Here is a 24,614-nt window from a genome sequence, read left to right on the forward strand (position 1 = left end):
TTGTATGTGTCGAAGGTCTCTGCTTCCAGATTGGCATTGAAAGAGACCTAGGTTGAGTCAAACGTGATAACCGTTCACACTAAGGAAAGCTGCTAGTTGAAGAGTCTACAAGGAGTAAACAGAATTGTACTGATTTTTTTTTGCATTTAAATGAATTCCCATAACGAGGCACTCATGAAAAGGATTGTTCCCCTCTACTGTTTCAGAGATCTCTGTTTCTTCAGGTTTTGAACCCGGGGACCTTTCGCCGGAGTGAGGTGACGTGATAACCACTACACTACAGGAAACTACATGTTACAAAACTACAATGAGTATATAGAATTTTACTTATATTCTTCTGCATGTTTTGCGTTCCCATAATGAGGAGCACATAAAACACAGAGTTTTCCTTTATGTCTCAGGGTCTTGCTTCGTACGGTTTTGGAAAAGGGACCTAGAGCGGTTTCCCGGAGTCAAACGTGATAACCGCTACACTACGAAACTTTAGATGAAGAGTCTACAAGGAGTAAAAACAGAATTGTAACTGATTTTTTTTGCATTTAAATGAATTCCCATAGACAGGCACTCATGAAAAAAGGATTGTTCTCCTCTACTGTTTCAGAGATTCTTCGTTTCCACCCGGTTTTGTACGGGGACCTTTCAGCGTGTGGCGTGATCGATAATCACACTACTGAAACTTCACTGTTACAACAAAAAACTACAATTAGTATATAGAAGTTTACTTATATTTTGCATGTTTTTGCGTTCCCATAATGAGGAGCACATAAAACACGAGTTTTCTGTGCCGTCTTGTATGTATCGCTGTCTCTGCTTCGGCATGGTTTTTGAAACAGGGACCCTTAGAGCGGTTGAGCTAAACGTGATAACAGCTACACTACGGAAACTGCTAGTTGAAGAGTCTACAAGGAGTAAAACAGAATTTCCACAGATTTTCTTTGCATTTAAATGAATTCCCATAACGAGGCACTCATGAGAAAGGCTTGTTCTCCTTACTGTTTCAGAGATCTCTGTTTCCACCGGTTTTGAACAGGGGTACCTTTCAGCGTGTGAGGCGAATGTGATAAACCACTACACTACAGAAACTTACATGTTACAAAAACTACAATTAGTATATAGAATTTTACTTTATATTCTTTGCATGTTTTTGCGTTCCCATAATGAGGGAGCACATAAAACACCGAAGTTTTCTTTACGTCTTGTATGTGTCAGCTGTCTCTGCTTCCGCATGGTTTTGAAACAGGGACCCTAGGAGCGGTTGAGTCAAACGTGATAACCGCTACCCTACTGAAACTGCTAGTTGAAGAGTCTACAAGGAGTAAACAGAATTTTAGATTTTTCTTTGCATTTAAATGAATTCCCTACGAGGCACTCCATGAAAGTGATTGTTCTCCTCTACTGTTTCAGAGATCTCTGTTTCCTCGGTTTGAACCGGACCTTTCGCGTGTAGGCTGACAGTGATAACCACTACAATGCGAAACTACTTGTTTAAAAACTACAATGAGTATATAGAATTTTACTTATATTCTTTGTATGTATTTCGTTCCATAATGAGGGAGCACATAAACACGAGAGTTTTCTTTGTGTCTCAGAGAGTCTCTGCTTCATGCGGTTTTGAAACAGGGACCTAAGAGCGGTTTGAGTCAAACGTGATAACCGCTACACTACGGAAACTATGGTTGAAGAGTCTACAAAGGGTTAAGAGAATTTACAGATTTTCTTTGCATTTAAATGAATTCCACCATAACGAGGACTCATGAAAAAGATTGTTCTCGCTATTGTTTCAGAGATCTCTGTTTCCACGGTTTTGAACCGGGGACCTTTCGACGTGTGAGGTGAACGCGTGATACTCCACTACACTACTGAAACTACATGTTACAAAACTACAACTGAGTATATAGAATTTTACTTATATTCTTTGCATGTATTTTTATGTTCCCCATAATGGAGGGAGCACATAAAACACAGAGTTTTCCTTTATGTCTCAGAGGTCTCTGCTTCCGTACGGTTGAAACAGGGACCTAGAGCGTTGAGTCAAACGTGGTAACCGCTACACTACGGAAACTGCTAGTTGAAAGAGTCTACAAGGAGGTAACAGAATTTTACAGATTTTCTTTGCATTTAAAATGAATTCCGATAACGAGGCACTCATGAAAAAGATTGTTCTCCCTCTACTGTTTCAGAGATGTCTGTTTCCGCCGGTTTTGAACCGGGACCTTTCGCGTGTGAGGCAAATGTTGATAACCACTACACTCGCGGAAACTAGATGTTTAAAAAAACTACAATGAGTATAGACTTTTACTTATATTCTTTGCATGTATTTTGCGTTCCTAAGCAAGATTTTGTCTTGTTTGTGTCAGTGGTCTCTGCTTCTTCACGGTTTTGAAAGTAGGAACCTAGAGCGGTTGAGTCAAACGTGATAACCGCTGCACTGAAGGAAACTGCTAGTTGAAGAGTCTCTACAAGGAGTAAACAGAATTTTACTGATTTTCTTTGCATTTAAATGAATTCCCATAACGAGGCACTCATGAAAAGGAATGTTCTCTCTACTGTTTCAGAGATGTCTGTTTCACCCGGTTTTGAACCGGGGACCTTTGTGAGGCAAACGTGAATAAATCCACAACACTACTGGAAACGCACATGTTAAAAAAACTACAATGAGTAAATAGAGATTTACTTATATTCTTTGCATGTATTTCTGCTTCACATAATGAGGAGCACATAAAACACAGAGTTTTCTGTTACGTCTTGTATGTGTCAGCTGTCTCTTGCTTCCGCATGGTTTTGAAACAGGATCTAGAGCGGTTGAGTCAAACGTGAGTAACCGCTACTACGGAAACTGCTAGTTGAAGAGTCTACAAGGAGTAAACAGAATTTCTGGGTACTAGATTTTCTTTGCATTTAAATGAATTCCCATAACGAGGCACTCATGAAAAGTAATGTTCTCCTCTACTGTTTCAGAGATCTCTGTTTCCTCCCGGTTTTGAACCCGGGGACCTTTCGCGTGAGGCGAACGTGATAACCACTACAATACGGAAGCTACTTGTTTAAAAACTACAATGAGTATATAGAATTTTACTTATATTCTTTGCATGTATTTGCGTTCCCATAATGAGGAGCACATAAAACACAGAGTTTTCCTTTATGTCTCAGAGGTCTCTGCTTCCGCACGGTTTTGAAACAGGGACCTAGAGCGGTTGAGTCAAACGTGATAACCGCTACACTACGGAAACTGCTAGTTGAAGAGTCTACAAGGGTTAACAGAATTTTACAGATTTTCTTTGCATTTAAATGAATTCCCATAACGAGGCACTCATGAAAAAGATTGTTCTCCGCTACTGTTTCAGAGATCTCTGTTTCCGCCCGGTTTTGAACCGGGGACCTTTCGCGTGTGAGGCGAACGTGATAACCACTACACTACGGAAACTACATGTTACAAAAACTACAATGAGTATATAGAATTTTACTTATATTCTTTGCATGTATTTGCGTTCCCATAATGAGAGCACATAAAAACACGAGAGTTTTCCTTTATGTCTCAGAGGTCTCTGCTTCCGTACGGTTTTGAAACAGGGACCTAGAGCGGTTGAGTCAAACGTGATAACTCGCTACACTATAGGAAACTTGCTAGTTGAAGAGTCTAGCAAGGAGTAAACAGAATTTTACTGATTTTCTTTGCATTTAAATGAATTCCCATAACGAGGCACTCATGAAAAGGAATGTTCTCCTCTACTGTTTCAGAGATGTCTGTTTCACCTGGTTTTGAACCGGGGACCTTTCGCGTGTGAGGCAAATGTGATAACCACTACCCTACGGAAACCACATGTTAAAAACTACAATGAGTAAATAGAATTTTACTTATATTCTTTGCATGTATTTGCGTTCCCATAATGAGGAGCACATAAAACACGGAGTTTTCTTACGTCTTGTATGTGTCAGCGGTCTCTGCTTCGCGCATGGTTTTGAAACAGGGACCGAGCGGTTTGGAGTCAAACGTGATAACAGCTACACTACGGAAACTGCTAGTTGAAGAGTCTACAAGGAGTAAACAGAATTTTACAGATTTTCTTTGCATTTAAATGAATTCCCATAACGAGGCACTCATGTAAAATTAATGTCTTCTCCTCTACTGTTTCAGAGATCTCTGTTTCCTCCCGGTTTTGAACCGGGGACCTTTCAGGTGTGAGGCGAACGTGATAACCACTACAATACGGGAACTACTTGTTTAAAAACTACAATGAGTATACAGAATTTTACTTATATTCTTTGCATGTATTTGCGTTCCCATAATGAGGGAGCACATAAAACACAGAGTTTTCCTTTATGTCTCAGAGGTCTCTGCTTCCGCACGGTTTTGAAACAGGGACCTAGAGCGGTTGAGTCAAACGTGATAACCGCTACACTACGGAAACTGCTAGTTGAAGAGTCTACAAGAGGTAAACAGAATTTTACAGATTTTCTTTTGCATTTAAATGAATTCCCATAGCGAGGCACTCATGAAAAGGATTGTTCTCCGCTACTGTTTCAGAGATCTCTGTTTCACCGGTTTTGAACCAGGGACCCTTTCGAGTGTAGTGAGGCGAACGATAACCACTACACTCACGGAAACTACTTGTTTAAAAAACTACAATGAGTATATAGAATTTTACTTATATTCTTTGCATGTATTTGCGTTCCCCATAATGAGGAGCACATAAAACACAGAGTTTTCTTTATGTCTCAGGGAGGCTCTCTGCTTCCGCACGGTTTTGAAACAGGGACCTAGAGCGGTTGAGTCAAACGTGATAACCATTTATACTTTGGAAACTGCTAGTTGAAGAGTCTACAAGGAGTAAACAGAATTTTACAGATTTTCTTTGCATTTAAATGAATTCCCATAACGAGGCACTCATGAAAAAGATTGTTCTCCTCTACTGTTTCAGAGATGTCTGTTTCCGCCCGGTTTTGAACCGGGGACCTTTCGCGTGTGAGGCGAATGTGATAACCACTACACTACGGAAACTAGATGTTTAAAAAACTACAATGAGTATATAGACTTTTACTTATATTCTTTGCATGTATTTGCGTTCCCATAATACGCAGAGTTTTCTGTTTTGTCTTGTTTGTGTCAGCGGTCTCTGCTTCTTCACGGTTTTGAAACAGGAACCTAGAGCGGTTGAGTCAAACGTGATAACCGCTACACTAAGGAAACTGCTAGTTGAAGAGTCTACAAGGAGTAAACAGAATTTTACTGATTTTCTTTGCATTTAAATGAATTCCCATAACGAGGCACTCATGAAAAGGAATGTTCTCCTCTACTGTTTCAGAGATGTCTGTTTCCACCCGGTTTTGAACCGGGGACCTTTCGTGTGTGAGGCAAACGTGATAACCACTACACTACGGAAACCACATATTAAAAAAACTACAATGAGTAAATAGAGTTTTACTTATATTCTTTGCATGTATTTGCGTTCCCATAATGAGGAGCACATAAAACACGAGTTTTCTGTTCACGTCTTGTATGTGTCAGCTGTCTCTAATTCCATGGTTTTGAAACAGGGACCTGGGCGGTTGAGTCAAACGTGATAACCGCTACACTACGGAAACTGCTAGTTGAAGAGTCTACAAGGAGTAAACAGAATTTTACAGATTTTCTTTGCATTTAAATGAATTCCCATAACGAGGCACTCATGAAAAGGATTGTTCTCCGCTACTGTTTCAGAGATGTCTGTTTCCGCCCGGTTTTGAACCGGGGACCTTTCGCATGTGAGGCGAATGTGATAACCACTACACTACGGAAACTACATGTTTAAAAAACTACAATGAGTATATAGACTTTTACTTATATTCTTTGCATGTATTTGCGTTCCCATAGTACGCAGAGTTTTCTGTTTACGTCTTGTATGTGTCAGAGGTCTCTGCTTCTTCGGTTTTGAAACAGGAACCTAGAGCGGTTGAGTCAAACGTGATAAACCGCTACACTAAGGAAACTGCTAGTTGAAGGAGTCTACAAGGAGTAAACAGAATTGTACTGATTTTCTTTGCATTTAAATGAATTCCCATAACGAGGCCCTCATGAAAAGGAATGTTCTCCTCTACTTTTCAGAGATCTCTGTTTCCGCCCGGTTTTGAACCGGGACCTTTCGCGTGTGAGGCGTACGTGATAACCACTACACTCTGGAAACTACATGTTACAAAAACTACAATTAGTATATAGAATTTTACTTATATTCTTTGCATGTATTTGCGTTCCCATAATGAGGAGCACATAAAACACAGAGTTTTCTCTTTATGTCTCAGAGGTCTCTGCTTCCTCGGTTTTGAAACAGGGACCTAGAGCGGTTGAGTCAAACGTGATAACCGCTACACTACGGAAACTGCTAGTTGAAGAGTCTACAAGGAGTAAACAGAATTTTACAGATTTTCTTTGCATTTAAATGAATTCCCATAACGAGGCACTCATGAAAAGTAATGTTCTCCTCTACTGTTTCAGAGATCTCTGTTTCCTCCCGGTTTTGAACCGGGGACCTTTCGCGTGTGAGGCGAACGTGATAACCACTACAATACTGAAACTACTTGTTTAAAAAACTACAATGAGTATATAGAATTTTACTTATATTCTTTGCATGTATTTGCGTTCCCATAATGAGGAGCACATAAAACACAGAGTTTTCCTTTATGTCTCAGAGGTCTCTGCTTCCGCACGGTTTTGAAACAGGGACCTAGAGCGGTTGAGTCAAACGTGATAACCGCTACACTACGGAAACTGCTAGTTGAAGAGTCTACAAGGGTTAACAGAATTTTACAGATTTTCTTTGCATTTAAATGAATTCCCATAACGAGGCACTCATGAAAAAGATTGTTCTCCGCTACTGTTTCAGAGATCTCTGTTTCCTCCGGTTTTGAACGGGGACCTTTCAGCGTGTGAGGCGAACGTGATAACCACTACACTACAGAAACTACATGTTACAAAAACTACAATGAGTATATAGGATTTTACTTATATTCTTTGCATGTATTTAGCGTTCCCATAATGAGAGCTACATAAAACACAGAGTTTTCCTTTATGTCTCAGAGGTCTCTGCTTCCGCACGGTTTTGAAACAGGGACCTAGAGCGGTTGAGTCAAGCGTGATAACCGCTACACTACGGAAACTGCTAGTTGAAGAGTCTACAAAGGAGTAAACAGAATTTTACTGATTTTCTTTGCATTTAAATGAATTCCCATAACGAGGCACTCATGAAAAGGAATGTTCTCCTCTACTGTTTCAGAGATGTCTGTTTCCACCTGGTTTTGAACCGGGACCTTTCGCGTGTAGAGGCAAATGTGATAACCACTACACTACGGAAACCACATGTTTAAAAAAACTACAATGAGTAAATAGAGTTTTACTTATATTCTTTTGCATGGTATTTGCGTTCCCATAATGAGGGAGCACATAAAACACGGAGTTTTCTGTTACGTCTTGTATGTGTCAGCTGTCTCTGCTTCCATGGTTTTGAAACAGGGACCTAGAGCGGTTGAGTCAAACGTGATAACCGCTACACTAACGGAAACTGCTAGTTGAAGAGTCTACAAGGAGTAAACAGAATTTTACGATTTTCTTTGCATTTAAATGAATTCCCATAACGAGGCACTCATGAAATTAATGTTCTCCTCTACTGTTTCAGAGATCTCTGTTTCCTCCCGGTTTTGAACCCGGGGACCTTTCCGCGTGTGAGGCGACGTGATAACCACTACAATACGGAAACTACTTGTTTAAAAAACTACAATGAGTATATAGAATTTTACTTATATTCTTTGCATGTATTTGCGTTCCCATAATGAGGAGCACATAAAACACAGAGTTTTCCTTTATGTCTCAGAGGTCTCTGCTTCCGCACGGTTTTGAAACAGGGACCTAGAGCGGTTGAGTCAAACGTGATAACCGCTACACTACGGAAACTGCTAGTTGAAGAGTCTACAAGGAGTAAACAGAATTTTACAGATTTTCTTTGCATTTAAATGAATTCCCATAACGAGGCACTCATGAAAAAGATTGTTCTCCGCTACTGTTTCAGAGATCTCTGTTTCCGCCCGGTTTTGAACCAGGGACCTTTCGCGTGTGAGGCGAACGTGATAACCACTACACTACGGAAACTACTTGTTTAAAAAACTACAATGAGTATATAGAATTTTACTTATATTCTTTGCATGTATTTGCGTTCCCATAATGAGGAGCACATAAAACACAGAGTTTTCCTTTATGTCTCAGAGGTCTCTGCTTCCGCACGGTTTTGAAACAGGGACCTAGAGCGGTTGAGTCAAACGTGATAACCGCTACACTACGGAAACTGCTAGTTGAAGAGTCTACAAGGAGTAAACAGAATTTTACAGATTTTCTTTGCATTTAAATGAATTCCCATAACGAGGCACTCATGAAAAAGATTGTTCTCCTCTACTGTTTCAGAGATGTCTGTTTCCGCCCGGTTTTGAACCGGGGACCTTTCGCGTGTGAGGCGAATGTGATAACCACTACACTACGGAAACTAGATGTTTAAAAAACTACAATGAGTATATAGACTTTTACTTATATTCTTTGCATGTATTTGCGTTCCCATAGTACGCAGAGTTTTCTGTTTTGTCTTGTTTGTGTCAGCGGTCTCTGCTTCTTCACGGTTTTGAAACAGGAACCTAGAGCGGTTGAGTCAAACGTGATAACCGCTACACTAAGGAAACTGCTAGTTGAAGAGTCTACAAGGAGTAAACAGAATTTTACTGATTTTCTTTGCATTTAAATGAATTCCCATAACGAGGCACTCATGAAAAGGAATGTTCTCCTCTACTGTTTCAGAGATGTCTGTTTCCACCCGGTTTTGAACCGGGGACCTTTCGTGTGTGAGGCAAACGTGATAACCACTACACTACGGAAACCACATGTTAAAAAAACTACAATGAGTAAATAGAGTTTTACTTATATTCTTTGCATGTATTTGCGTTCCCATAATGAGGAGCACATAAAACACCGAGTTTTCTGTTACGTCTTGTATGTGTCAGCTGTCTCTAATTCCGCATGGTTTTGAAACAGGGACCTAGAGCGGTTGAGTCAAACGTGATAACCGCTACACTACGGAAACTGCTAGTTGAAGAGTCTACAAGGAGTAAACAGAATTTTACAGATTTTCTTTGCATTTAAATGAATTCCCATAACGAGGCACTCATGAAAAGGCTTGTTCTCCGCTACTGTTTCAGAGATCTCTGTTTCCACCCAGTTTTGAACCGGGGACCTTTCGCGTGTGAGGCGTACGTGATAACCACTACACTACGTAAACTACATGTTACAAAAACTACAATGAGTATATAGACTTTTACTTATATTCTTTGCATGTATTTGCGTTCCCATAATACGCAGAGTTTTCTGTTACGTCTTGTATGTGTCAGAGGTCTCTGCTTCTTCACGGTTTTGAAACAGGAACCTAGAGCGGTTGAGTCAAACGTGATAACCGCTACACTAAGGAAACTGCTAGTTGAAGAGTCTACAAGGAGTAAACAGAATTGTACTGATTTTCTTTGCATTTAAATGAATTCCCATAACGAGGCACTCATGAAAAGGAAGGTTCTCCTCTACTGTTTCAGAGATCTCTGTTTCCGCCCGGTTTTGAACCGGGGATCCTTTCGCGTGTGAGGCGTACGTGATAACCACTACACTACGGAAACTACATGTTACAAAAACTACAATTAGTTTATAGAATTTTACTTATATTCTTTGCATGTATTTGCGTTCCCATAATGAGGAGCACATAAAACACAGAGTTTTCCTTTATGTCTCAGAGGTCTCTGCTTCCGCACGGTTTTGAAACAGGGACCTAGAGCGGTTGAGTCAAACGTGATAACCGCTACACTACGGAAACTGCTAGTTGAAGAGTCTACAAGGAGTAAACAGAATTTTACAGATTTTCTTTGCATTTAAATGAATTCCCATAACGAGGCACTCATGAAAAGGATTGTTCTTCGCTACTGTTTCAGAGATCTCTGTTTCCGCCCGGTTTTGAACTGGGGACCTTTCGCATGTGAGGCGAACGTGATAACCACTACACTACGGAAACTACAAGAAAAACTACAGTGAGTATATAGAATTTTACTAATATTCTTTGCATGTATTTGCGTTCCCATAATGAGGAGCACATAAAACACAGAGTTTTCTGTTACGTCTTGTATGTGTCAGCGGTCTCTGCTTCCGCACGGTTTTGAAACAGAGACCTAGAGCGGTTGAGTCAAACGTGATAACCGCTACACTAAGGAAACTGCTAGTTGAAGAGTCTACAAGGAGTAAACAGAATTGTACTGATTTTCTTTGCATTTAAATGAATTCCCATAACGAGGCACTCATGAAAAGGAATGTTCTCCTCTACTGTTTCAGAGATCTCTGTTTCCGCCCGGTTTTGAACCGGGGACCTTTCGCGTGTGAGGCGTACGTGATAACCACTACACTACGGAAACTACATGTTACAAAAACTACAATTAGTATATAGAATTTTACTTATATTCTTTGCATGTTTTTGCGTTCCCATAATGAGGAGCACATAAAACACCGAGTTTTCTGTTACGTCTTGTATGTGTCAGCTGTCTCTGCTTCCGCATGGTTTTGAAACAGGGACCTAGAGCGGTTGAGTCAAACGTGATAAACGCTACACTACGGAAACTGCTAGTTGAAGAGTCTACAAGGAGTAAACAGAATTTTACAGATTTTCTTTGCATTTAAATGAATTCCCATAACGAGGCACTCATGAAAAGGATTGTTCTCCGCTACTGTTTCAGAGATCTCTGTTTCCGCCCGGTTTTGAACTGGGGACCTTTCGCATGTGAGGCGAACGTGATAACCACTACACTACGGAAACTACAAGAAAAACTACAGTGAGTATATAGAATTTTACTGATATTCTTTGCATGTATTTGCGTTCCCATAATGAGGAGCACATAAAGCACAGAGTTTTCTGTTACGTCTTGTATGTGTCAGCGGTCTCTGCTTCCGCACGGTTTTGAAACAGAGACCTAGAGCGGTTGAGTCAAACGTGATAACCGCTACACTAAGGAAACTGCTAGTTGAAGAGTCTACAAGGAGTAAACAGAATTGTACTGATTTTCTTTGCATTTAAATGAATTCCCATAACGAGGCACTCATGAAAAGGATTGTTCTCCTCTACTGTTTCAGAGATCTCTGTTTCCGCCAGGTTTTGAACCAGGGACCTTTCGCGTGTGAGGCGAACGTGATAACCACTACACTACGGAAACTACATGTTACAAAAACTACAATGAGTATATAGAATTTTACTTATATTCTTTGCATGTATTTGCGTTCCCATAATGAGGAGCACATAAAACACAGAGTTTTCCTTTATGTCTCAGAGGTCTCTGCTTCCGCACGGTTTTGAAACAGGGACCTAGAGCGGTTGAGTCAAACGTGATAACCGCTACACTACGGAAACTGCTAGATGAAGAGTCTACAAGGAGTAAACAGAATTGTACTGATTTTCTTTGCATTTAAATGAATTCCCATAACGAGGCACTCATGAAAAGGAATGTTCTCTTCTACTGTTTCAGAGATCTCTGTTTCCACCCGGTTTTGAACCGGGGACCTTTCGCGTGTAAGGCGTACGTGATAACCACTACACTACGGAAACTACATGTTACAAAAACTACAATTAGTATATAGAATTTTACTTATATTCTTTGCATGTTTTTGCGTTCCCATAATGAGGAGCACATAAAACACCGAGTTTTCTGTTACGTCTTGTATGTGTCAGCTGTCTCTGCTTCCGCATGGTTTTGAAACAGGGACCTAGAGCGGTTGAGTCAAACGTGATAACCGCTACACTACGGAAACTGCTAGTTGAAGAGTCTACAAGGAGTAAACAGAATTTTACAGATTTACTTTGCATTTAAATGAATTCCCATAACGAGGCACTCATGAAAAGGCTTGTTCTCCGCTACTGTTTCAGAGATCTCTGTTTCCGCACGGTTTTGAACCGGGGACCTTTCGCGTGTGAGGCGAATGTGATAACCACTACACTACGGAAACTACATGTTTAAAAAACTACAATGAGTATATAGACTTTTACTTATATTCTTTGCATGTATTTGCGTTCCCATAATACGCAGAGTTTTCTGTTACGTCTTGTATGTGTCAGCGGTCTCTGCTTCTTCACGGTTTTGAAACAGGAACCTAGAGCGGTTGAGTCAAACGTGATAACCGCTACACTAAAGAAACTGCTAGTTGAAGAGTCTACAAGGAGTAAACAGAATTGTACTGATTTTCTTTGCATTTAAATGAATTCCCATAACGAGGCACTCATGAAAAGGAATGTTCTCCTCTACTGTTTCAGAGATCTCTGTTTCCGCCCGGTTTTGAACCGGGGACCTTTCGCGTGTAAGGCGTACGTGATAACCACTACACTACGGAAACTACATGTTACAAAAACTACAATTAGTATATAGAATTTTACTTATATTCTTTGCATGTATTTGCGTTCCCATAATGAGGAGCACATAAAACACAGAGTTTTCCTTTATGTCTCAGAGGTCTCTGCTTCCGCACGGTTTTGAAACAGAGACCTAGAGCGGTTGAGTCAAACGTGATAACCGCTACACTAAGGAAACTGCTAGTTGAAGAGTCTACAAGGAGTAAACAGAATTGTACTGATTTTCTTTGCATTTAAATGAATTCCCATAACGAGGCACTCATGAAAAGGAATGTTCTCCTCTACTGTTTCAGAGATCTCTGTTTCCGCCCGGTTTTGAACCGGGGACCTTTCGCGTGTAAGGCGTACGTGATAACCACTACACTACGGAAACTACATGTTACAAAAACTACAATTAGTATATAGAATTTTACTTATATTCTTTGCATGTTTTTGCGTTCCCATAATGAGGAGCACTTAAAACACCGAGTTTTCTGTTACGTCTTGTATGTGTCAGCTGTCTCTGCTTCCGCATGGTTTTGAAACAGGGACCTAGAGCGGTTGAGTCAAACGTGATAACCGCTACACTACGGAAACTGCTAGTTGAAGAGTCTACAAGGAGTAAACAGAATTTTACAGATTTTCTTTGCATTTAAATGAATTCCCATAACGAGGCACTCATGAAAAGGCTTGTTCTCCGCTACTGTTTCAGAGATCTCTGTTTCCGCCCGGTTTTGAACAGGGGACCTTTCGCGTGTGGCGAGACGTGATAACCACTACACTACGGAAATTACATGTTTAAAAAACTACAATGAGTATATAGAATTTTACTTATATTCTTTGCATGTATTTGCGTTCCCATAATGAGGAGCACATAAAACACAGAGTTTTCCTTTATGTCTCAGAGGTCTCTGCTTCCGCACGGTTTTGAAACAGGGACCTAGAGCGGTTGGAGTCAAATGTGATAACCGCTACACTACGGAAACTGCTAGTTGAAGAGTCTACAAGGAGTAAACAGAATTTTACTCATTTTCTTTGCATTTAAATGAATTCCCATAACGAGGCACTCATGAAAAGGAATGTTCTCCTCTACTGTTTCAGAGATGTCTGTTTCACGGTTTTGAACCGGGGACCTTTCGCGTGTGAGGGGAACGTGATAACCACTACACTACGGAAACCACATGTTAAAAAAACTACAATGAGTATATAGAATTTTACTTATATTCTTTGCATGTATTTGCGTTCCCATAATGAGGAGCACATAAAACACCGAGTTTTCTGTTACGTCTTGTATGTGTCAGCGGTCTCTGCTTCCGCACGGTTTTGAAACAGGGACATAGAGCGGTTGAGTCAAACGTGATAACCGCTACACTACGGAAACTGCTAGTTGAAGAGTCTACAAGGAGTAAACAGAATTGTACTGATTTTCTTTGCATTTAAATGAATTCCCATAACGAGGCACTCATGAAAAGGAATGTTCTCCTCTACTGTTTCAGAGATCTCTGTTTCCGCCCGGTTTTGAACCGGGGACCTTTCGCGTGTAAGGCGTACGTGATAACCATTACACTACTGAAACTACATGTTACAAAAACTACAATTAGTATATAGAATTTTACTTATATTCTTTGCATGTTTTTGCGTTCCCATAATGAGGAGCACATAAAACACCGAGTTTTCTGTTACGTCTTGTATGTGTCAGCTGTCTCTGCTTCCGCACGGTTTTGAAACAGGGACCTAGAGCGGTTGAGTCAAACGTGATAACCGCTACACTACGGAAACTGCTAGTTGAAGAGTCTACAAGGAGTAAACAGAATTTTACAGATTTTCTTTGCATTTAAATGAATTCCCATAACGAGGCACTCATGAAAAGGCTTGTTCTCCGCTACTGTTTCAGAGATCTCTGTTTCCGCACGGTTTTGAACCGGGGACCTTTCGCGTGTGAGGCGAATGTGATAACCACTACACTACGGAAACTACATGTTTAAAAAACTACAATGAGTATATAGAATTTTACTTATATTCTTTGCATGTATTTGCGTTCCCATAATGAGGAGCCATGCAGAGTTTTCTGTTACGTCTTGTATGTGTCAGCGGTCTCTGCTTCTTCACGGTTTTGAAACAGGAACCTAGAGCGGTTGAGTCAAACGTGATAACCGCTACACTAAGGAAACTGCTAGTTGAAGAGTCTACAAGGAGTAAACAGAATTGTACAGATTTTCTTTGCATTTAAATGAATTCCCATAACGAGGCACTCATGAAAAGGATTGTTCTCCTCTACTGTTTCAGAGATCTCTGTTTCCGCCCGGTTTTGAACCGGGGACCTTTCGCGTGTAAGGCGTACGTGATAACCACTACACTACGGAAACTACATGTTACAAAAACTACAATGAGTATATAGAATTTTACTTATATTCTTTGCATGTATTTGCGTTCCCATAATGAGGAGCACATAAAACACAGAGTTTTCTTACGTCTTTATGTCTCAGCGGTCTCTGCTTCCTGCACGGTTTTGAAACAGAGACCTAGAGCGGTTGAGTCAAAACGTGATAACCGCTACACTAAGGAAACTGCTAGTTGAAGAGTCTACAAGGAGTAAACAGAATTGTACTGATTTTCTTTGCATTTAAATGAATTCCCATAACGAGGCACTCATGAAAAGGACTGTTCTCCGCTACTGTTTCAGAGATCTCTGTTTCCGCCCGGTTTTGAACAGGGAACCTTTCGCGTGTAAGGCGAATGTGATAACCACTACACTACGGAAACTACATGTTAAAGAAACTACAATGAGTATATAGACTTTTACTTATATTCTTTGCATGTATTTGCGTTCCCATAATGTGGAGCACATAAAACACCAAGTTTTCTGTTACGTCTTGTATGTGTCAGCGGTCTCTGCTTCCGCATGGTTTTGAAACAGGGACCTAGAGCGGTTGAGTCAAACCTGATAACCGCTACACTACGGAAACTGCTAGTTGAAGAGTCTACAAGGAGTAAACAGAATTGTACAGATTTTCTTTGCATTTAAATGAATTCCCATAACGAGGCACTCATGAAAAGGCTTGTTCTCCGCTACTGTTTCAGAGATCTCTGTTTCCGCCCGGTTTTGAACCGGGGACCTTTCGCGTGTGAGGCGAATGTGATAACCACTACACTACGGAAACTACATGTTCAAAAAACTACAATGAGTATATAGATCTTTACTTATATTCTTTGCATGTATTTGCGTTCCCATAATACGCAGAGTTTTCTGTTACGTCTTGTTTGTGTCAGCGGTCTCTGCTTCTTCACGGTTTTGAAACAGGAACCTAGAGCGGTTGAGTCAAACGTGATAACCGCTACACTAAGGAAACTGCTAGTTGAAGAGTCTACAAGGAGTAAACAGAATTGTACTGATTTTCTTTGCATTTAAATGAATTCCCATAACGAGGCACTCATGAAAAGGAATGTTCTCTTCTACTGTTTCAGAGATCTCTGTTTCCACCCGGTTTTGAACCGGGGACCTTTCGCGTGTAAGGCGTACGTGATAACCACTACACTACGGAAACTACATGTTACAAAAACTACAATGAGTATATAGAATTTTACTTATATTCTTTGCATGTATTTGCGTTCCCATAATGAGGAGCACATAAAACACCGAGTTTTCTGTTACGTCTTGTATGTGTCAGCTGTCTCTGCTTCCGCATGGTTTTGAAACAGGGACCTAGAGCGGTTGAGTCAAACGTGATAACCGCTACACTACGGAAACTGCTAGTTGAAGAGTCTACAAGGAGTAAACAGAATTTTACAGATTTTCTTTGCATTTAAATGAATTCCCATAACGAGGCACTCATGAAAAGGATTGTTCTCCGCTACTGTTTCAGAGATCTCTGTTTCCGCCCGGTTTTGAACCGGGGACCTTTCGCGTGTGAGGCGAATGTGATAACCACTACACTACGGAAACTACATGTTTAAAAAACTACAATGAGTATATAGAATTTTACTTATATTCTTTGCATGTATTTGCGTTCCCATAATACGCAGAGTTTTCTGTTACGTCTTGTATGTGTCAGCGGTCTCTGCTTCTTCACGGTTTTGAAACAGGAACCTAGAGCGGTTGAGTCAAACGTGATAACCGCTACACTAAGGAAACTGCTAGTTGAAGAGTCTACAAGGAGTAAACAGAATTTTACTGATTTTCTTTGCATTTAAATGAATTCCCATAACGAGGCACTCATGAAAAGGAATGTTCTCCTCTACTGTTTCAGAGATCTCTGTTTCCGCCCGGTTTTGAACCGGGGACTTTTCGCGTGTGAGGCGAACGTGATAACCACTACACTACGGAAACTACATGTTAAAAAAACTACAATGAGTATATAGAATTTTACTTATATTCTTTGCATGTATTTGCGTTCCCATAATGAGGAGCACATAAAACACAGAGTTTTCCTTTATGTCTCAGAGGTCTCTGCTTCCGCACGGTTTTGAAACAGAGACCTAGAGCGGTTGAGTCAAACGTGATAACCGCTACACTAAGGAAACTGCTAGTTGAAGAGTCTACAAGGAGTAAACAGAATTGTACTGATTTTCTTTGCATTTAAATGAATTCCCATAACGAGGCACTCATGAAAAGGAATGTTCTCCTCTACTGTTTCAGAGATCTCTGTTTCCACCCGGTTTTGAACCGGGGACCTTTTCGCGTGTAAGGCGACGTGATAACCACTACACTACGGAAACTACATGTTACAAAAACTACAATTAGTATATAGAATTTTACTTATATTCTTTGCATGTTTTTGCGTTCCCATAATGAGGAGCACTTAAAACACCGAGTTTTCTGTTACGTCTTGTATGTGTCAGCTGTCTCTGCTTCCGCATGGTTTTGAAACAGGGACCTAGAGCGGTTGAGTCAAACGTGATAACCGCTACACTACGGAAACTGCTAGTTGAAGAGTCTACAAGGAGTAAACAGAATTTTACAGATTTTCTTTGCATTTAAATGAATTCCCATAACGAGGCACTCATGAAAAGGCTTGTTCTCCGCTACTGTTTCAGAGATCTCTGTTTCCGCCCGGTTTTGAAACGGGGACCTTTCGCGTGTGAGGCGAACGTGATAACCACTACACTACGGAAATTACATGTTTAAAAAACTACAATGAGTATATAGAATTTTACTTATATTCTTTGCATGTATTTGCGTTCCCATAATGAGGAGCACATAAAACACAGAGTTTTCCTTTATGTCTCAGAGGTCTCTGCTTCCGCACGGTTTTGAAACAGGGACCTAGAGCGGTTGAGTCAAATGTGATAACCGCTACACTACGGAAACTGCTAGTTGAAGAGTCTACAAGGAGTAAACAGAATTTTACTGATTTTCTTTGCATTTAAATGAATTCCCATAACGAGGCACTCATGAAAAGGAATGTTCTCCTCTACTGTTTCAGAGATGTCTGTTTCCGCCCGGTTTTGAACCGGGGACCTTTCGCGTGTGAGGCGAACGTGATAACCACTACACTACAGAAACCACATGTTAAAAAAACTACAATGAGTATATAGAATTTTATTTATATTCTTTGCATGTATTTGCGTTCCCATAATGAGGAGCACATAAAACACTGAGTTTTCTGTTACGTCTTGTATGTGTCAGCGGTCTCTGCTTCCGCATTGTTTTGAAACAGGGACCTAGAGCGGTTGAGTCAAACGTGATAACCGCTACACTACGGAAACTGCTAGTTGAAGAGTCTACAAGGAGTAAACAGAATTTTACAGATTTTCTTTGCATTTAAATGAATACCCATAACGAGGAACTCATGAAAAGGATTGTTCTCCGCTACTGTTTCAGAGATCTCTGTTTCCGCCCGGTTTTGAACCGGGGACCTTTCGCGTGTGAGGGGAACGTGATAAACACTACACTACGCAAACCACATGTTAAAAAACTACAATGAGTATATAGAATTTTACTTATATTCTTTGCATGTATTTGCGTTCCCATAATGAGGAGCACATAAAACACCGAGTTTTCTGTTACGTCTTGTATGTGTCAGCGGTCTCTGCTTCCGCACGGTTTTGAAACAGGGACATAGAGCGGTTGAGTAAAACGTGATAACCGCTACACTACGGAAACTGCTAGTTGAAGAGTCTACAAGGAGTAAACAGAATTTTACTGATTTTCTTTGCATTTAAATGAATTCCCATAACGAGGCACTCATGAAAAGGAATGTTCTCCTCTACTGTTTCAGAGATGTCTGTTTCCGCCCGGTTTTGAACCGGGGACCTTTCGCGTGTGAGGCGAACGTGATAACCACTACACTACGGAAACCACATGTTAAAAAAACTACAATGAGTATATAGAATTTTATTTATATTCTTTGCATGTATTTGCGTTCCCATAATGAGGAGCACATAAAACACTGAGTTTTCTGTTACGTCTTGTATGTGTCAGCGGTCTCTGCTTCCGCACGGTTTTGAAACAGGGACCTAGAGCGGTTGAGTCAAACGTGATAACCGCTACACTACGGAAACTGCTAGTTGAAGAGTCTACAAGGAGTAAACAGAATTTTACAGATTTTCTTTGCATTTAAATGAATTCCCATAACGAGGAACTCATGAAAAGGATTGTTCTCCGCTACTGTTTCAGAGATCTCTGTTTCCGCCCGGTTTTGAACCGGGGACCTTTCGCGTGTGAGGGGAACGTGATAAACACTACACTACGCAAACCACATGCTTAAAAAACTACAATGAGTATATAGAATTTTACTTATATTCTTTGCATGTATTTGCGTTCCCATAATGAGGAGCACATAAAACACCGAGTTTTCTGTTACGTCTTGTATGTGTCAGCGGTCTCTGCTTCCGCACGGTTTTGAAACAGGGACATAGAGCGGTTGAGTAAAACGTGATAACCGCTACACTACGGAAACTGCTAGTTGAAGAGTCTACAAGGAGTAAACAGAATTTTACTGATTTTCTTTGCATTTAAATGAATTCCCATAACGAGGCACTCATGAAAAGGAATGTTCTCCTCTACTGTTTCAGAGATGTCTGTTTCCGCCCCGGTTTTGAACCGGGGACCTTTCCGTGTGAGGCGAACGTGGTAACCACTACACTACGGAAACCACATGTTAAAAAAACTACAATGAGTATATAGAATTTTATTTATATTCTTTGCATGTATTTGCGTTCCCATAATGAGGAGCACATAAAACACTGAGTTTTCTGTTACGTCTTGTATGTGTCAGCGGTCTCTGCTTCCGCACGGTTTTGAAACAGGGACCTAGAGCGGTTGAGTCAAACGTGATAACCGCTACACTACGGAAACTGCTAGTTGAAGAGTCTACAAGGAGTAAACAGAATTGTACTGATTTTCTTTGCATTTAAATGAATTCCCATAACGAGGCACTCATGAAAAGGAATGTTCTCCTCCACTGTTTCAGAGATCTCTGTTTCCGCCCGGTTTTGAACCGGGGACCTTTCGCGTGTAAGGCGTACGTGATAACCACTACACTACGGAAACTACATGTTACAGAAACTACAATTAGTATATAGAATTTTACTTATATTCTTTGCATGTTTTTGCGTTCCCATAATGAGGAGCACATAAAACACAGAGTTTTCCTTTATGTCTCAGAGGTCTCTGCTTCCGCACGGTTTTGAAACAGGGACCTAGAGCGGTTGAGTCAAACGTGATAACCGCTACACTACGGAAACTGCTAGTTGAAGAGTCTACAAGGAGTAAACAGAATTTTACTGATTTTCTTTGCATTTAAATGAATTCCCATAACGAGGCACTCATGAAAAGGATTGTTCTCCGCTACTGTTTCAGAGATCTCTGTTTCCGCCCGGTTTTGAAACGGGGACCTTTCGCGTGTGAGGCGAACGTGATAACCACTACACTACGGAAACTACATATTCAAAAAACTACAATGAGTATATAGAATTTTACTTATATTCTTTGCATGTATTTGCGTTCCATTAATGAGGAGCACATAAAACACCGAGTTTTCCTTTATGTCTCAGAGGTCTCTGCTTCCGCACGGTTTTGAAACAGGGACCTAGAGCGGTTGAGTCAAACGTGATAACCGCTAAACTACGGAAACTGCTAGTTGAAGAGTCTACAAGGAGTAAACATAATTTTACTGATTTTCTTTGCATTTAAATGAATTCCCATAACGAGGCACTCATGAAAAGGAATGTTCTCCTCTACTGTTTCAGAGATGTCTGTTTCCGCCCGGTTTTGAAACGGGGACCTTTCGCGTGTGAGGCGAACGTGATAACCACTACACTACGGAAATTACATGTTTAAAAAACTACAATGAGTATATAGAATTTTACTTATATTCTTTGCATGTATTTGCGTTCCCATAATGAGGAGCACATAAAACACTGAGTTTTCTGTTACGTCTTGTATGTGTCAGCGGTCTCTGCTTCCGCATTGTTTTGAAACAGGGACCTAGAGCGGTTGAGTCAAACGTGATAACCGCTACACTACGGAAACTGCTAGTTGAAGAGTCTACAAGGAGTAAACAGAATTTTACAGATTTTCTTTGCATTTAAATGAATTCCCATAACGAGGAACTCATGAAAAGGATTGTTCTCCGCTACTGTTTCAGAGATCTCTGTTTCCGCCCGGTTTTGAACCGGGGACCTTTCGCGTGTGAGGGGAACGTGATAAACACTACACTACGCAAACCACATGTTTAAAAAACTACAATGAGTATATAGAATTTTACTTATATTCTTTGCATGTATTTGCGTTCCCATAATGAGGAGCACATAAAACACCGAGTTTTCTGTTACGTCTTGTATGTGTCAGCGGTCTCTGCTTCCGCACGGTTTTGAAACAGGGACCTAGAGCGGTTGAGTAAAACGTGATAACCGCTACACTACGGAAACTGCTAGTTGAAGAGTCTACAAGGAGTAAACAGAATTTTACTGATTTTCTTTGCATTTAAATGAATTCCCATAACGAGGCACTCATGAAAAGGAATGTTCTCCTCTACTGTTTCAGAGATGTCTGTTTCCGCCCAGGTTTTGAACCGGGGACCTTTAACATGTGAGGCGAACGTGATAACCACTACACTACGGAAACCACATGTTAAAAAAACTACAATGAGTATATAGAATTCTACTTATATTCTTTGCATGTATTTGTGTTCCCATAATGAGGAGCACATAAAACACTGAGTTTTCTGTTACGTCTTGTATGTGTCAGCGGTCTCTGCTTCCGCACGGTTTTGAAACAGGGACCTAGAGCGGTTGAGTCAAACGTGATAACCGCTACACTACGGAAACTGCTAGTTGAAGAGTCTACAAGGAGTAAACAGAATTTTACAGATTTTCTTTGCATTTAAATGAATTCCCATAACGAGGAACTCATGAAAAGGATTGTTCTCCGCTACTGTTTCAGAGATCTCTGTTTCCGCCCGGGTTTTGAACCGGGGACCTTTCAGCGTGTGAGGGGAACGTGATAAACACTACACTACGCAAACCACATGTTTAAAAAACTACAATGAGTATATAGAATTTTACTTATATTCTTTGCATGTATTTGCGTTCCCATAATGAGGAGCACATAAAACACCGAGTTTTCTGTTACGTCTTGTATGTGTCAGCGGTCTCTGCTTCCGCACGGTTTTGAAACAGGGACATAGAGCGGTTGAGTAAAACGTGATAACCGCTACACTACGGAAACTGCTAGTTGAAGAGTCTACAAGGAGTAAACAGAATTTTACTGATTTTCTTTGCATTTAAATGAATTCCCATAACGAGGCACTCATGAAAAGGATTGTTCTCCGCTACTGTTTCAGAGATCGCTGTTTCCACCCGGTTTTGAACCGGGGACTTTTCGCGTGTGAGGCGAACGTGATAACCACTACACTACGGAAACTACATACTTAAAAAACTACAATGAGTATATAGAATTTTACTTATATTCTTTGCATGTATTTGCGTTCCCATAATGAGGAGCACATAAAATACAGAGTTTTCTGTTACGTCTTGTATGTGTCAGCGGTCTCTGCTTCCGCACGGTTTTGAAACAGGGACCTAGAGCGGTTGAGTCAAACGTGATAACCGCTACACTAAGGAAACAGCTAGTTGAAGAGTCTACAAGGAGTAAACAGAATTTTACAGATTTTCTTTCCATTTAAATGAATTCCCATAACGAGGCACTCATGAAAAGGAATGTTCTCCTCTACTGTTTCAGAGATCTCTGTTTCCGCCCGGTTTTGAACTGGGGACCTTTCACGTGTGAGGCGAACGTGATAACCACTACACTACGGAAACCACATGTTAAAAAAATTACAATGAGTATATAGAATTTTACTTATATTCTTTGCATGTATTTGCGTTCCCATAATGAGGAGCACATAAAACACAGAGTTTTCCTTTATGTCTCAGAGGTCTCTGCTTCCGCACGGTTTTGAAACAGGGACCTAGAGCGGTTGAGTCAAATGTGATAACCGCTACACTACGGAAACTGCTAGTTGAAGAGTCTACAAGGAGTAAACAGAATTTTACTGATTTTCTTTGCATTTAAATGAATTCCCATAACGAGGCACTCATGAAAAGGAATGTTCTCCTCTACTGTTTCAGAGATGTCTGTTTCCGCCCGGTTTTGAACCGGGGACCTTTCGCGTGTGAGGCGAACGTGATAACCACTACACTACGGAAACCACATGTTAAAAAAACTACAATGAGTATATAGAATTTTACTTATATTCTTTGCATGTATTTGCGTTCCCATAATGAGGAGCACATAAAACACCGAGTTTTCTGTTACGTCTTGTATGTGTCAGCGGTCTCTGCTTCCGCACGGTTTTGAAACAGGGACCTAGAGCGGTTGAGTCAAATGTGATAACCGCTACACTACGGAAACTGCTAGTTGAAGAGTCTACAAGGAGTAAACAGAATTTTACAGATTTTCTTTGCATTTAAATGAATTCCCATAACGAGGAACTCATGAAAAGGATTGTTCTCCGCTACTGTTTCAGAGATCTCTGTTTCCGCCCGGTTTTGAACCGGGGACCTTTCGCGTGTGAGGGGAACGTGATAAACACTACACTACGCAAACCACATGTTTAAAAAACTACAATGAGTATATAGAATTTTACTTATATTCTTTGCATGTATTTGCGTTCCCATAATGAGGAGCACATAAAACACCGAGTTTTCTGTTACGTCTTGTATGTGTCAGCGGTCTCTGCTTCCGCACGGTTTTGAAACAGGGACATAGAGCGGTTGAGTAAAACGTGATAACCGCTACACTACGGAAACTGCTAGTTGAAGAGTCTACAAGGAGTAAACAGAATTTTACTGATTTTCTTTGCATTTAAATGAATTCCCATAACGAGGCACTCATGAAAAGGATTGTTCTCCGCTACTGTTTCCACCCGGTTTTGAACCGGGGACTTTTCGCGTGTGAGGCGAACGTGATAACCACTACACTACGGAAACTACATACTTTAAAAACTACAATGAGTATATAGAATTTTACTTATATTCTTTGCATGTATTTGCGTTCCCATAATGAGGAGCACATAAAATACAGAGTTTTCTGTTACGTCTTGTATGTGTCAGCGGTCTCTGCTTCCGCACGATATTGAAACAGGGACCTAGAGCAGTTGAGTCAAATGTGATAACCGCTACACTAAGGAAACAGCTAGTTGAAGAGTCTACAAGGAGTAAACAGAATTTTACAGATTTTCTTTCCATTTAAATGAATTCCCATAACGAGGCACTCATGAAAAGGATTGTTCTCCGCTACTGTTTCAGAGATCGCTGTTTCCACCCGGTTTTGAACCGGGGACTTTTCGCGTGTGAGGCGAACGTGATAACCACTACACTACGGAAACTACATACTTAAAAAACTACAATGAGTATATAGAATTTTACTTATATTCTTTGCATGTATTTGCGTTCCCATAATGAGGAGCACATAAAATACAGAGTTTTCTGTTACGTCTTGTATGTGTCAGCGGTCTCTGCTTCCGCACGGTTTTGAAACAGGGACCTAGAGCGGTTGAGTCAAACGTGATAACCGCTACACTAAGGAAACAGCTAGTTGAAGAGTCTACAAGGAGTAAACAGAATTTTACAGATTTTCTTTCCATTTAAATGAATTCCCATAACGAGGCACTCATGAAAAGGAATGTTCTCCTCTACTGTTTCAGAGATCTCTGTTTCCGCCCCAGTTTTGAACTGGGGACCTTTCACGTGTGAGGC

The 24,614-nt window shown here is 40.6% G+C and overlaps 26 non-coding genes across 26 annotated transcripts; all 26 read right to left on the reverse strand.

Moving 5' to 3' along the window:
* Positions 1–3,351: 3,351 nt before the first annotated feature.
* On the reverse strand, positions 3,352–3,424 carry trnav-cac. The gene has a single exon. It is a non-coding gene; the product is annotated as a tRNA-Val (tRNA).
* Positions 3,425–4,926: 1,502 nt separating this feature from the next.
* trnav-cac lies at positions 4,927–4,999 on the reverse strand. Its single transcript has one exon. It is a non-coding gene; the product is annotated as a tRNA-Val (tRNA).
* A 706-nt stretch (positions 5,000–5,705) lies between these two features.
* On the reverse strand, positions 5,706–5,778 carry trnav-cac. Its single transcript has one exon. It is a non-coding gene; the product is annotated as a tRNA-Val (tRNA).
* Positions 5,779–8,043: 2,265 nt separating this feature from the next.
* On the reverse strand, positions 8,044–8,116 carry trnav-cac. The gene has a single exon. It is a non-coding gene; the product is annotated as a tRNA-Val (tRNA).
* A 316-nt stretch (positions 8,117–8,432) lies between these two features.
* On the reverse strand, positions 8,433–8,505 carry trnav-cac. Its single transcript has one exon. It is a non-coding gene; the product is annotated as a tRNA-Val (tRNA).
* Positions 8,506–9,988: 1,483 nt separating this feature from the next.
* On the reverse strand, positions 9,989–10,061 carry trnav-cac. Its single transcript has one exon. It is a non-coding gene; the product is annotated as a tRNA-Val (tRNA).
* A 321-nt stretch (positions 10,062–10,382) lies between these two features.
* trnav-cac lies at positions 10,383–10,455 on the reverse strand. Its single transcript has one exon. It is a non-coding gene; the product is annotated as a tRNA-Val (tRNA).
* Positions 10,456–10,780: 325 nt separating this feature from the next.
* trnav-cac lies at positions 10,781–10,853 on the reverse strand. Its single transcript has one exon. It is a non-coding gene; the product is annotated as a tRNA-Val (tRNA).
* Positions 10,854–11,174: 321 nt separating this feature from the next.
* trnav-cac lies at positions 11,175–11,247 on the reverse strand. The gene has a single exon. It is a non-coding gene; the product is annotated as a tRNA-Val (tRNA).
* Positions 11,248–11,563: 316 nt separating this feature from the next.
* On the reverse strand, positions 11,564–11,636 carry trnav-uac. The gene has a single exon. It is a non-coding gene; the product is annotated as a tRNA-Val (tRNA).
* Positions 11,637–12,345: 709 nt separating this feature from the next.
* On the reverse strand, positions 12,346–12,418 carry trnav-uac. The gene has a single exon. It is a non-coding gene; the product is annotated as a tRNA-Val (tRNA).
* A 316-nt stretch (positions 12,419–12,734) lies between these two features.
* Positions 12,735–12,807, reverse strand: trnav-uac. The gene has a single exon. It is a non-coding gene; the product is annotated as a tRNA-Val (tRNA).
* Positions 12,808–14,706: 1,899 nt separating this feature from the next.
* trnav-uac lies at positions 14,707–14,779 on the reverse strand. The gene has a single exon. It is a non-coding gene; the product is annotated as a tRNA-Val (tRNA).
* A 324-nt stretch (positions 14,780–15,103) lies between these two features.
* On the reverse strand, positions 15,104–15,176 carry trnav-uac. The gene has a single exon. It is a non-coding gene; the product is annotated as a tRNA-Val (tRNA).
* Positions 15,177–15,501: 325 nt separating this feature from the next.
* trnav-cac lies at positions 15,502–15,574 on the reverse strand. The gene has a single exon. It is a non-coding gene; the product is annotated as a tRNA-Val (tRNA).
* Positions 15,575–15,885: 311 nt separating this feature from the next.
* On the reverse strand, positions 15,886–15,958 carry trnav-uac. The gene has a single exon. It is a non-coding gene; the product is annotated as a tRNA-Val (tRNA).
* Positions 15,959–16,283: 325 nt separating this feature from the next.
* On the reverse strand, positions 16,284–16,356 carry trnav-cac. The gene has a single exon. It is a non-coding gene; the product is annotated as a tRNA-Val (tRNA).
* A 311-nt stretch (positions 16,357–16,667) lies between these two features.
* trnav-cac lies at positions 16,668–16,740 on the reverse strand. The gene has a single exon. It is a non-coding gene; the product is annotated as a tRNA-Val (tRNA).
* Positions 16,741–17,843: 1,103 nt separating this feature from the next.
* On the reverse strand, positions 17,844–17,916 carry trnav-cac. Its single transcript has one exon. It is a non-coding gene; the product is annotated as a tRNA-Val (tRNA).
* Positions 17,917–18,638: 722 nt separating this feature from the next.
* Positions 18,639–18,711, reverse strand: trnav-cac. Its single transcript has one exon. It is a non-coding gene; the product is annotated as a tRNA-Val (tRNA).
* Positions 18,712–19,832: 1,121 nt separating this feature from the next.
* trnav-uac lies at positions 19,833–19,905 on the reverse strand. The gene has a single exon. It is a non-coding gene; the product is annotated as a tRNA-Val (tRNA).
* Positions 19,906–20,221: 316 nt separating this feature from the next.
* trnav-cac lies at positions 20,222–20,294 on the reverse strand. Its single transcript has one exon. It is a non-coding gene; the product is annotated as a tRNA-Val (tRNA).
* Positions 20,295–22,205: 1,911 nt separating this feature from the next.
* Positions 22,206–22,278, reverse strand: trnav-cac. The gene has a single exon. It is a non-coding gene; the product is annotated as a tRNA-Val (tRNA).
* Positions 22,279–22,992: 714 nt separating this feature from the next.
* trnav-cac lies at positions 22,993–23,065 on the reverse strand. Its single transcript has one exon. It is a non-coding gene; the product is annotated as a tRNA-Val (tRNA).
* A 708-nt stretch (positions 23,066–23,773) lies between these two features.
* trnav-cac lies at positions 23,774–23,846 on the reverse strand. The gene has a single exon. It is a non-coding gene; the product is annotated as a tRNA-Val (tRNA).
* Positions 23,847–24,171: 325 nt separating this feature from the next.
* On the reverse strand, positions 24,172–24,244 carry trnav-cac. Its single transcript has one exon. It is a non-coding gene; the product is annotated as a tRNA-Val (tRNA).
* Positions 24,245–24,614: the final 370 nt, after the last annotated feature.

Source organism: Coregonus clupeaformis, unplaced genomic scaffold, assembly GCF_020615455.1.
Source record: "Coregonus clupeaformis isolate EN_2021a unplaced genomic scaffold, ASM2061545v1 scaf0899, whole genome shotgun sequence".
NCBI lineage: Eukaryota > Metazoa > Chordata > Actinopteri > Salmoniformes > Salmonidae > Coregonus > Coregonus clupeaformis.